Source organism: Theropithecus gelada, chromosome 2 (genome assembly GCF_003255815.1).
Source record: "Theropithecus gelada isolate Dixy chromosome 2, Tgel_1.0, whole genome shotgun sequence".
NCBI classification, from domain to species: Eukaryota; Metazoa; Chordata; class Mammalia; order Primates; family Cercopithecidae; genus Theropithecus; species Theropithecus gelada.
The window spans coordinates 637935-650788 of record NC_037669.1 but is presented as its reverse complement, the minus strand read 5'-3'; the positions used below and the strand labels follow the sequence as shown (position 1 = coordinate 650788).

The window sequence follows — 12854 nt, the reverse complement described above, 5'->3', positions numbered from 1 at the left end:
TACCTCAGAAGCATGTGATCTTCTCCCTATTCATACACCCCCTCCCCATTTAAAATCCCAAATAAAAACTCGCTGGTTTTGCAGCTCAAGGGCATCACAGACCTACCAGTATGTGATGTCACTCCCAGAGGACCAGCTGTAAAATTCCTCTCTTTTTACTCTTTCTCTTTATTTCTCAGACTGGCTGACACTTAGGGAAATTAGAAAGAACCTACATTGAAATATTGGGGGCTGGTTCCCCCAATATTAAGTTATTTCATTGTTTATGAAAGAGTAAATCATCGTGTTCAAATTTTATTAATAAAAATATTGATTTCTTACCCAATAGCAAGGAATGTGAGACACTGGGTTGTATGAGGCAGTAAATTTTTTATTAGTTCATGTAACTAGGGGAAACACCAGAAGAAATATAATAATGGGCTTATTATATGCAGTAGACACCATCAAATGCTTAATAATTTTTTCTAAACTTTTAAGGTAAAAAAAAACTTCTACAAGCTCCAACAAATTCCCAAATAATTATCAATATATTAGATGGGACCATGAAGATAACAGATTAAAACTAAAATTGCCACTCTAAATATTCCTAGGTCAGTGCTTCAATGCACCATGAATCAAAATGTTGCAATACTGTAGAATGTGCTGATAATTTAATCCTTCCTAAAGAGGGAGAAGGTAACTGCCAGAGAGGCTTTCTTGGCTTAGCAAAGATATATATTAGATAACTGGCTGCTATAATTTATTACAGAAAGCAAGTATGGGTGTTGTGTGAAATAATTTTCTGAATTATTAAAAGTTTTGATCATTTCATACTTCATTGTCAATAGTTTTTAACTCTCATGTCATAACTGAGATGATTGAACTCAATAGACTCTTCCAGGAGGCTTAAATGGAGTCAAGTTCAGGTGCTGGAATGAGTGGGACATGGACGACAGTCAGGTCTAATTCCCCCTCTTAGTTTAATCAGTGGCTGCTCAGACTAGTCAATGTTTGTGTTGAACCAAGGGGTCAACATTTTGACGATCACCTCTCAGTCCAGCCTTACCCACTTACATCTTCTAGACCTACTTTGCTATTTATACCTATTGACCTCCCATTTGCACCTTTAACAGTAGTTACAAATATTAATATTTAGCTTAAATTATAATTTCCAAGAGCAGAAATAGATACAATTGACCATTGAATAACACAGGGGTTAGAGACACTGACCCCTGTGCAAGTCAAAAATCTGCATATAACTTTTGACTTCCCCAAAACTTAACCACTAATAAACTACTGTTGACTGGAAGCATTACCAATAACAGAAACTGTTGATTGACACAGGTCTCGTATGTTATATATGTTATATACTGTATTTTACAATAAAGTAAGCTAGGGAAAAGAAAATGTCATTAAGAAAGTCATAAGGAAGAGAAAATACATCTACTATTCCTTAAGTGAAAGCTGAGCATTATAAAATCTTCATCCTCATGTCTTCACATTAAGTAGGTTAAGGAAGAAGAGGAGACGTCGGTCTTGCTCTCTCAGGGGTGGCAGAGGCAGAAGAAAGTTCACATATGAGTGAATCTACACAGTTCAAACCTGTGTAATTCAAGGGTGAACTCTATAATACGTATGTATATTATATGTAAATATGTATATTGTATATTTATATATAATTTCCTTTTTGTTACTTACGTTGACCATCTGCATTGCAAACTTTTCTGTAGAGTTATGCTCATGTGAACGAAGCTGTTTTACACCTTTTAGACTTTTTCATGGTGAGGGTAATTGAACATAAAATAATTAGCTTCTGTAATTCTAATGAAGATAATGTCAGCAATGTAGTTAAGATTTCTGGTTAGTTTATCATAAATGCAAACTCTTATGATCACTTATGTCATGCTCTAAATTAATCAGATGGGACATCTGCTTTCCCTTAAGGTGTTCATATATTGTGATTAAATAGAAAAGCATATGCCCGAGGGAAAACTTGCTGGCCTACTAACCTATATTTGGGAGTCATGTTCATTGATGAGCTTAAAAATCCCTTGATAGCCAACAATAATCTGCATTTTTTCCAAATGTTCTGACAAGTCAGTTTCCTGTCATCTGTTTGGTGCTCTGGCTATGTGCTGCTCGTGTCACTCCTCACAGGCCACACGTATACACTGGTCTAGGACGCTGCCACGCCCCACGTCTGCCCCGATAACCGTTTCTGTCTCAATGGTAGTTCCTGTTAATACTACAAAAATGGAAATCGTCAGTGTGGGCAGGCTGCCGTATGGAGGTTCAGTCAGATTAAGACAAATGCACATAGGCAATGTGAGCGCAAAAAAAAATAACAATTCAGAAGAAAACTTTGTTGTTTGCGATTGGTATCTTTTCCAGGATTTTTAGAAATAGAGTATCTGTTTTAAAGATTGTTTTGTAAGCAGGTACACTTGAGCTGGTATTGATATGAAGCAAACCAAAAAAGAGTAGTTAAAGTAACCTTTAAAATGTTGTCTTTCCAATGTTGATGCTTGGCCTCTGGCCACAGTGTTTAATCTAACATGACTCATTCTCCCCCATCCCACCTCGTATGTAGAACACCTCTGCAAGGTATCTTTCAAAATAACAAATGAAGACCCTTACTTTGTGAAAAGGGAAATAATGTTGAACAAATTGTAAAAATGTGTTTTAAAAGACTGCATAACATGCCAAGAAAAAAAGAACAGAATTTTCCAACCCACTGAAAGATAGCACACCACCATCAATAGCCAAGCTCATGAATAAATAAATATTTACAACATATACATATGCATATCCAGGCGAGGCTACACTACAGGAACTCAGAATCTGTGGAAATCATTTATGCACATACAGTAGCAAACAGAGGCACTAAAAAGGAAATAATTTTCAAGCACGGTCAACACGTTTAAAGTTTTTCAGTAACTTAACTGGCCTTTCCAAAACACACAGAATTCTTTTAACAATATGAAATATGTTGCTATGATTGCTTGTTCCTGAACTTAACTCAGTCATATCCTCATCACACAGCAGAGCTAGCAAATTTCTAGCGGAGCTAGTTAGAGTACATTGGAAAAAGTGGTCATATGTTCAAAGATGAAGCATTTCAGACTTGATTTACAAATGAAATCAAAGGCATCTGTATTCAAAGCTGTGTGGAATGAATACATGCTTAGGAACACACACAAGCATTTTAAAAAACCTTTCTGAATAGGTTAACAGCTTTGCTAAAATCTTGCAGCTATCTTTCTCACGGGTAACTACAGCTCCAAAGATTACTGCTTAAGTTCAACGTAGGAAATTAAACTTTGACATGCTATAGGTACTGACCATATGTAAGAAATACAAGTTAACACTCCTGACATCAATGACACCATACATCTCTAGATCCTAAGCTACTAAAGGCCGGCATGCAGGCTAACATAAATAACAGCTTGCGGTTTGCAAGAAAAAGAATCCATCGATAACATTAGGAAATATAGTAATGTGATGGTATAATTTACAAGGCCTGAAGATAATTTGCAGCACCATTCCTCTGGGTGGATCTGCACCAATCAACTAAGCTAAGTGCCTGTTGGAACTTTTCCCTCAAAGGTACAGTAGGCAGAAGATTTGTAATATATTTAATGCCACAAAAGGAGAAGCAGAAAGATCAAACTGATGGGGCTTGGGTATTTAGAAAATCCCGCTGAGATATTGTGGTACATTTTTAAAACTTCTTGTTCATAATGTTCATGCTTCTCTTGAACCTCAGATGATAAACACTGACAGGAAAGAAATGGTAGGGGAGACCCACAAAACATTTTTACAGCTAAGATAAAAACATTAGGTAAAAATAATGCTTCTGCAAAGCAAAATCCTCAGATATATCTCCCATCAAGATTTTTCTCCAAATATACAAACAGTGTCCAGAAAGTCTCTCATGGGATATGTCTGCAGCACCATTCTGGCCTACAGCATTCACAGAACACATACCTTGATAACTTGTGTTTACATAAACAAATGGCATTCGGGGAAGCAGAACCAACTGAACTTTACAGAAAGGTTGATTCAAAGTCTCAAAAATTCTCTCCCATCTCATGATAATTTTTCAACAGCAGAAGAAAATGTATTACAACACTTCAAAGTACGGAAAGGCTTTTTCTCATTCAGCAGACTTTTTTCCAATAAAGTTAATGCAATTTATCTTTATTAACACATCAACACTGATAGAGTCAGCCAGAAAATTAGTGTTGGTGGCACTGCATTTCATAACATGCCCTTTCTCAGACATCCCTCTGATCATTTCACAAAATCTGCCAACAATTCAGGGATCTAACATATTCAGAACCCATTTCTTTTTAAAATACTGCAGCTTCCGAAGGAGAACGCATATATTCTTGCACTAGAGCAGCATGCATCTGCTCTTATAGTCTCCCTGCTGGAAACGATCATTGTAATGAAAGCCCAGAAAACCAAACATTGCAAAAACATATTGATATCGAGTACAGAGAAAATTCTTCTTTCTAGCTACCTGCAACACAGATCCCCTTTCCTGAAATAAACCTGATTTCAAACAGAAGCAGCTCCTTCACCCTCAGCTGTCCTTAAGTTAGCATTAACTGGCCTTGATAACTCCATTTAGATCTTTAACACAAAACTTTCATCACTCACCCCCCTTCCAAGGTTTTCCTTTCCAGGGGGTCCGGGTCAGCTTGCTCAGAGTTGGTCCAGAGAAGAACAGGATCAAAAGGAAGAGAAGTTCAAGCCTAGTAATTTTCTCCACTTTCTCTGATGATAACATTTCCACAAGCTAATTTCACAAAATTCCTCACATCCTCTTCCCTGCTGGTTATGAAAATAGCATTAATCATTGAAAAACCTGAGGTAGGTGTTGTTTTGCCATCTTTAACAGCTGAAGTAGCAGCTTCCTGATGTAGCCCTGAGCCAAGCTACATTTCTCACGGATCCGGCTCCTTCTCCTCAGTACGCAGTCAGCCCTGCTTCTACTCCAGAAGCTATAAAATAATTCTGTTCTCCACTTTGCTTTCAGTGGGAATATATTCCTCAGCGTTCTGGGTGAGCTTGATTGAAAATGATAAAAACAGTAGTGTCTGTGTCCAGCAGAAAAGGGAAAAGATGTCAGGATTATGTGCAGAAGATGAGAAGCAGTTGTACTGACAGCTTTCAGGCTGCCTGTGTGATCCTAATAGCCGTGCAACCAACCAAATTGCTCTTTTAAGAGTAATAAGGCTTCAGTGAAAGCCGGTGTCACCGCCACTTGGGTGGGTAGTGCTGGGCTTGAAAACCACCCAGGAACCACCACAGATAACGACTGCTTCAGTTCAGCTTCAGAATATTAAGGGCTGAGCAAAATATAGTATGCACAGAGGGTAGTTAATCTATTGTGTGGATAGACGAGGATTCGGGCAATGTAGCACAGAAAGATTCAGAACTTAAAATGTATTTTATTTTTTCTTTACTTCACCTCGTGACATTCAAAGGGGATTGCATCTGCACTAATGATTCATAAATGGGTCTGAAATATTTATTAGATGAACAACAGTAAGTATATAATTTTTCTCCCCAGCAATAAAACAGGAAGGGCAAGTTCTCAATATGTAGCTACAGCTCTCTTCTGTATTAAATGAAGTCAGTTTGCTTTGGCATTCCTGTGTCACCCTAATGAATCCACCATGAATGCCACAAGCAAACTTCTGGAAAGACCAACATAGACTGCCAAGGCTCTCTTGAATGTGTTAATCACACATTCAAGAAAGCACATTTTTATTTGTTTGTGTACATCACCATGGAAATACAAAAGGCTCCCCAAGCCTTCCTGTCTTTTGCGACTATATTTATGCAGACATTACTGGTCACAAGGTGTGGTTATAATTAACACACGACAGTGCCCCTGGATGAAGATGACGTGGGTGAAGGCGTACATAGAAAATCAACTAGTTTGGTTTTGTCTGGCACAGTGGCTCACATCTGTAATCCCAGCACTTTGGGAGGTCAAGGTGGGAGGATAGCTTGAACCCAGGAGTTTAATACCAGACTGGGCAACATAGTGAGACCCCCACCTCTACCAAAAAAAACCCCAAAAATTATCCATGCACGGTGGTACATGCCTGTAGTCGCAGCTACTCAGGAGGCTGCGGCAAGAGGATCACTTAAGTCTGGGAGTTGGAGGCTGCAGTGAGTCATGGTCATGCCACTGCACTCCAGCCTGGGCGACAGAGCAAGACACTGTCTCAATAATAATAATTAATGAAAATAATAGAATCTTTACCACCTGAAGTGAATTGGCATGATCAAAACATTCTGGCTACTATTTTAAATCTGTCTACATGTTAGTATTATACATATGGTCACTTATTTCCTTAATCAGTGAGCCACAATACATGAATTATGCACTTATGTATTTTAAAGTAATCAATTTCTATATTATGATAACCACCAGTTTTATGATGTGATCATTTTCAAAAGGGAATAAATTACCACTTTCAAATCATACTCTTGGAAGAGGTACCTTTAGAAGAGAAAGTTACCTTGTTAAGCCATGTGATAAATTTGAAAATATAGTTATTACAATTTGCTTTTATAAAAAGGAAACAATGTTTGTCAAAAAAAATGAATGGAACATACAAAATAAACTCTCAGATTGTGCCTTAGTTTAGAAACAATAATCACCCTGTATTCAACTTTTCATCTGAAAACTTCTGTGTGAGGAAGGAAAAACGTATGCCCATTTTATAAATAGTGGATTTAAAATTCCATGTCTTTGCATACTTAAAAATGGGAAGCTGATATTTAACTCAGAATTTGATTTTCTTTTTCCAGTCACTATCCTGTTTGCCTGACCATTTCCTCTCTCTTTAAATGCAAGTAAACAGAAACCGGTAGAATAAATTGACCAGCTCCCTCACCACCACCCTCTGAGGAGGACTAGAACTAAAGCCATTTACTTTCCACTGGCTCCATTCCTCTTCAAAGAAAAAGCACACATTTCATGATTAGCAGTTTTAAAAATGTCTTGGGCCTTTGGTAGAACAGAAAAAATGTCAAATAGGTTTGGATATAATGAAAGGGTGTGGGCAGAAATGTTGAATTTTTCTGAAAGGTCTGGCCAGAACAAGGTTACCAGGAAAATCATTCTATCCTGAATATAGGGTAAAGCTGGTTCGATTCACTCCAAAAATATTTCATGTTTAGATTTCCAAGGTTTCTTTCCTTTCCAGTAATCCCTGGTAGACACCAGGCCGTAGCGCTCTCTGATGGGGAAACTGAAATGGAATTGGAAGAACCAAGTCACTGCTGCTCAACGAGGGAAGTCGCTCTCTTCCAGAATTCGTCTGGCCGAAGTTCGAGGTTCTGCATCACCAGAAGAGAGAAGAGAACGCCTCCTCAGATGGAAATAGGTGAGGGTAGCCAATGGAAAAAATAAGGGTAGACTCTGAAGGAAAAGTGAAAAACTAAGTGGAGAGGCAGTCCAATGAGACATACATCTGTGGAAGTATGAGTTTAGAAATGCCTTCCCATCTACGTTAATCTTAATAACAAATTAGCTAACTTATTACAAGTTCTAAGCATTTTGCATTCATCAGCTCATTTAATCCTTACTAAAACACAATGAAGCAGGAATAATTCTTTTTTTTTTTTGAGACAGAGTCTCACTCTGTCGCCCAGGCTAGAGTGCAGTGGCACGATCTCAGCTCATTGCAAGCTCCACTTCCTGGTGTCAAGCGATTCTTCTGCTTCGGCCTCTGAAGTAGCTGGGACTACAGGTGCCCGCCACCACGCCCAGCTAATTTTTGTATTTTTAGTAGTGACGAGGTTTCACCATATTGGCCATGCTGGTCTCGAACTTCTGACCTTGTGATCCGCTCACCCTGGCCCCCCAAAGTGCTGGGATTACAGGCGTGAGCCACCACGCCCGGCCAAAGTTGGGATGATTCTTTCTTGCATTTAGCACGGTATAAACTGAGGCACAGAGCGTTTAAGTCCCGTGTCCAAGGTCATAGTGCTGTTTTGAATTCAAACCCCTCAGTTCCAAGCCTTTGCGAATCCCCATGCTAGGCCCCTCCTAAACTGTTGTCTCTGCACCCTCAATCCTTCTGAGCTACCTTGCTCATAAGTAACATCTTAATATAAAAGAAGAGCAAATAGTGATAACATGCTGAATATATGTGAGGTTTTAAATGTTTCGATATTTTCTTCATTTTCACGAACTGGTGAGATGAGTCATTTATCATTCCTACTGTACAGACTGCTACTACTGTACATACTGCTACTTAGCCCAGGTCACATGGTGACTACCCAGCAGAGCTAGAGTTTGAATCCTGCATGGCCCCAGCTTTTGTTATTCTTCTCTTTTACTGAGTCTGGTGCATGGATCTTGGGAAACTGGAAAGGGTGTAAGCAAAGCTTGAAAGGTAAGAGCAATAGAGGGGTTTTGGGGTAGCTGTGGCTTGGAATCTTCTTTAGTTTACTGGCAGCAGCACGGAGGTCTATAAATGGGAAGGTATCAGAGAAGGTCCACCGAGAGAGGCAATCAGAATAAAATTCCTCACCACCTCCTTGTGCTCAAAGGAAAACATGAAGAAAAAGAAGGCCCTAGCAAGACCTGACTTACAGACAGTTACAATACAACACAATAAATGCTTTAATGCAGGCCACAAAGAATGGTTAGGAAGACTGCAGAGAAGGAGTACTATAAAGGAGGTGTATATTAAAGTGAAGTTCAGTGAGAGAGAAGAGAAAGAGCTGTTTCAGCTAGGACATTCAGGGCAGAGAAGGTGGCTTTTTCACTAAGTATCAAATAATGAGAATATATTTTAAGACTAGGTCAAGTCAGGCAAGAGGCAGAGGATAATCCAGGCTGAGGAAATAGCATGAGCATGGTTACAGACAGGAATGAAAGGAACCCTGTCCCCTTCCAGTAACTGCAAGGAAAGCAGTGTGGCTGGGTGTGGAACCTATAGATGGGTAGCCAGAGATTAGGTAGCAGCGGTAGGCAGGGGCTAGATTAAAATGTTGAAGTGCATTAACCACCAAAGTCTTAGGCTTTATCCTCAATGGTAGGGGGTCAACAAGGGTTTAAATTAGGGAAATTACATGATCTGAAATGAGTTTTAAAAAATATTTGACTGCATTATGATGGGGAGTGAAATTAGAAGCAGGAAAAACCGCTTAAATGTGCAGTAGTCCAAGCAAGAAAACTTTGGAAACCGAACTGAAAGCAGCGGGAATAAATGGAGACTAATTTGAAATAAACTTTAAAGTTTATTGTCTATATTCCTTCACTTGAATAACCATTTAAAACCTATATGGTAAGCCAGGAATAATGATAGGTATTTTAAGAATAATCAGACAAAGTCCCTGTTATCAAAATGCTTATATCCTTAAGAATTGAGTTACAAATTAAATACAAAGAATAATGGGATATTATTCCAGCGTTTAAGCTCTCTTCTTTAAATATGTCATTTGAAGTTTGATTTTGTCTGTCCTGCTAGCACTTGCTTCAACTTTGACACCATTAAGCAAGATTTAGGAATCTCCATAATAATATATATTCATTTTTATCCTAATACCATGATTTACTCTATTCTAATTATACCCCCTGACATTTTACTATTTATGCACAATAAATACCATCTTGCCTTTTATTTCTTTTCCTAATAAAGATAAAATTTTTACTAATCTCTGATACTAGGTAATAATGGCATAATGTGAGTTATGTCACTAGGCTTTTAATGATTGAATGTATATGAGATAAAACCTTCCCTAATGAGTTTACAAACAAAATTTGTCACCAAGCTTTCGAAAAAGAATACATCAAATTTTATATCATTATGTTGTTGTTTGTAATCTCACTGGTTATACTCACTTCATTAGATGAGGTTGAAGACTGAGCCAATCCATTTTCTGAAAATTCTGTGAGTTTGGTCACCAGGTACCTAGTAGGCTCTCAGTCAGGATCAATTTTAACCTCAAAAAGACCTGATGTAAATGACGAGTTGATGGGTGCTGACGAGTTGATGGCTGCAGCACACCAACATGGCACAAGTATACATATGTAACAAACCTGCACGTTATGCACATGTACCCTAGAACTCAAAGTATAATAATAAATTTAAAAAAAAAAAAAAGACATTTGGCAATGTCTGAAGGCATTTTGTGGTTGTCACACAAGGTTGAAAGAGTGCGACTGACATACCTTGTGGGTAGAGACCACGGATTCCGCTGCACACCCTGCGATGCACAGGGCAGGCCTCCCGACAAAGAACTATTGGAAGAAAATCTCCACAGGCTGCAGCTGAGAAACTCGGAGTAATCCTCAGCTTGTCTGATCACAAGGTGATGATTCCTTTTTTATTTTTTTCAAGACGGAGTCTTGCTCTGTCACCCAGAGCACAACCTACCCTAAGCATTTCAGACCAACGAATAGAAGTGGGCAATTTCTTTTTTCTTTTTTTTTTGAGAAGGAGTCTCCCAGGCTGGACTGCAGTGGCGGGATCTCGGCTCACTGCAACCTCCACCTCCCGAGTTCAAGCAATTCTCCTGCCTCTGCCTCCTGAATAGCTGGGATGACAGGCACCTGCCACCACACCCAGCTAATTTTTGTATTTTTAGTAGAGACGGGGTTTCACCATAGTGGCCAGGCTGGTCTCGAACTCCTGACCTTATGATCTGCCCACCTCGGCCACCCAAAGTGCTAGGATTACAGGCGTGAGCCACCACACCTGGCAAGTGATTCCTGCAGCCATCATTTTATGTAAGTATAGTCAGAACAAATGCTGTTCTTTATTTTTATTTTTATTTTTTTTTGAAACAGGTCTTGCTCTGTCACCCAGGCTGAAGTGCAGTGGTGAGATCATGACTCACTGCAGCCTCGAACTCTTGGGCTCAAGGAATCTTCCTGCCTCAGCCTCTGGAGTAGCTGGGACCACAGGGACTCACAACTGCACCTGGCTAATTTTTCTATCTTTTTGTAGAGACAGGAATCTGGCTGTGTTGCCTAAGCTGATATTAAACTCCTGGATTCAAGTGATCCTCTGTTCTCAGCCTCCCAAAATGCTTCAATTAAAAGCATTATCTAAAATGTTTTTCTTGACTGAAGCTCACAAGATGACCACAGAACATTTATTACCAACACACTCTACAACAACAGCAATGCAAAATATCTTATTTATATTCTTATGCTTCCAAGGAAGTCTCCTATTTCTGCTACAATAATTCATCCACAGAGAGTAACTCATCTCTCTGAACACCTTACATCAGGCCAAAGAAATGGTGGATTTACCCTGCTTGAGTTCTGGGAAGGGCCCAGTGGTGCATGCGTACATCAATGAAAACCTTTCTAGTCCAGAAAATTCTCACTGTTTCTCCATTATACACACAGACAAAAAAAAAAAAAAAAAAAAAGAAAAGAAAAGAAAAAGAAAACAACAACAACAAAATAAAATGAGAAAGTCATCAGGGCAAACTTAGCTGTGTGACTCTGACTACTTTACTTCTCATTAACTTGGCAAAGATTATTCTCTACTAACTACAGGCTGCACTGTTGTTAATATGTTGTATTATATACTCCATCAACAAGCCATCAGAATAAAATTTTAGCTGGGATTTAATTAAAGAGACAGTAGTAAATTAGCATTAGCATTAGCTTCATAACTCTTGAAAGACCACAAATCAATTCATGATTATCTATATACATACATATGTAGTTTCATTAATTATGTTGTTATTTCTCCCTAATTCTTTAACATTCTATTTTGACTGTGCAAGCCCAAAACAGAGATCTGAATGTTTTAATGCCATATCAAACATACACTTTAATTATTTGTTTTTAACCATGTTTTCCATCAACAGAAAAAACCAGGTATTGTATACATCCTTTCTAGCTCAGCCTACTGCAAAGGCACATCATTCCACAACAAGAGAAACATTGCTTGTTTTTTGGCACTATGTATGGTAACATATAATATATATCAGTTTTGTTTCCAAGGTCAAATATATGTACAGTTACATATGTACCAGGTCAAATGCATAATGTATAAATATTTCAATTACAATGTGGCTGAAGAATTAACTCTGGTTAACTGAAATATCTACTTAAATACAAGAAAAAAATCAGTTATTTTCCCTGTTATTGAGGAATAGTTTAAAGACTTTTTATTCCTCTTTCCTTTGCCAGTGATGTCTACAGAGTGAACATCTCTGAATCCCTTTGCTAATTTAAGACCCTGCAGTACCTGAGTATCCCCGGATTGCACATCGGTTCTCATCCTATTCGCCTGCAGTTATAGGAGACAAAAAGGTAAGGCTGAATCTGCAAAGAGATCAGGGCAAGCTGAATTAGATGAACCTTCAGATGAGCTCCTAATACTACACTGCATTTTGCTAATGTTTCCTTTTCATTAAAAAATTAAGCGGAGGCTTATATGTCTTATTGGAGGGTCCTAGTTGATTGTGTTTTACTTCATAATACACTTTTAAACATTTTAGCTGAGATAGGCAGCTTAATATTTTGCTCCATCTAAGCTTTTTCTGAAGAGTAGTTCAAAATATTGGTGGTTTCACTGCAATAACCTGGGCAAATTTGTTAGTATACCACTCTGTGGTTTTGATTCAACAAGTTGTGTGTAGGACGTGGGTGCATGCATTTTGAAAAAAACAAAAAATCTGTTCCGTGTACCTCTGAAATGCACTGCACTGCTACTCCAGTGCTAACTATACTGCACTGCTACTCCAGTGTTAACTATTTTGGAAGGAAAAGTTTAAGCATTCTGGGTTTGCTATATAGCACCTGGTTCATCATTTTCACACACACACACACCCCCACACATACACACACACCCACACACAGACACACACACACA

The 12854-nt window shown here is 38.5% G+C and overlaps 1 protein-coding gene and 1 pseudogene across 3 annotated transcripts in view; both read right to left on the bottom strand.

Moving 5' to 3' along the window:
- Window positions 1-2297, bottom strand: part of LOC112619780 — a 200423-nt pseudogene extending 198126 nt beyond the window's left edge. The window contains exon 1 of the transcript XR_003118296.1: window positions 2135-2297. The product of XR_003118296.1 is annotated as a lipopolysaccharide-induced tumor necrosis factor-alpha factor pseudogene (transcript). The remainder of the gene's footprint in view (window positions 1-2134) is intronic.
- The window catches only part of ROBO2 (roundabout guidance receptor 2), a 1769701-nt gene that overhangs the window by 1346052 nt on the left and 410795 nt on the right, over window positions 1-12854 (bottom strand). The gene's annotated exons all lie outside the window — the stretch shown is intronic.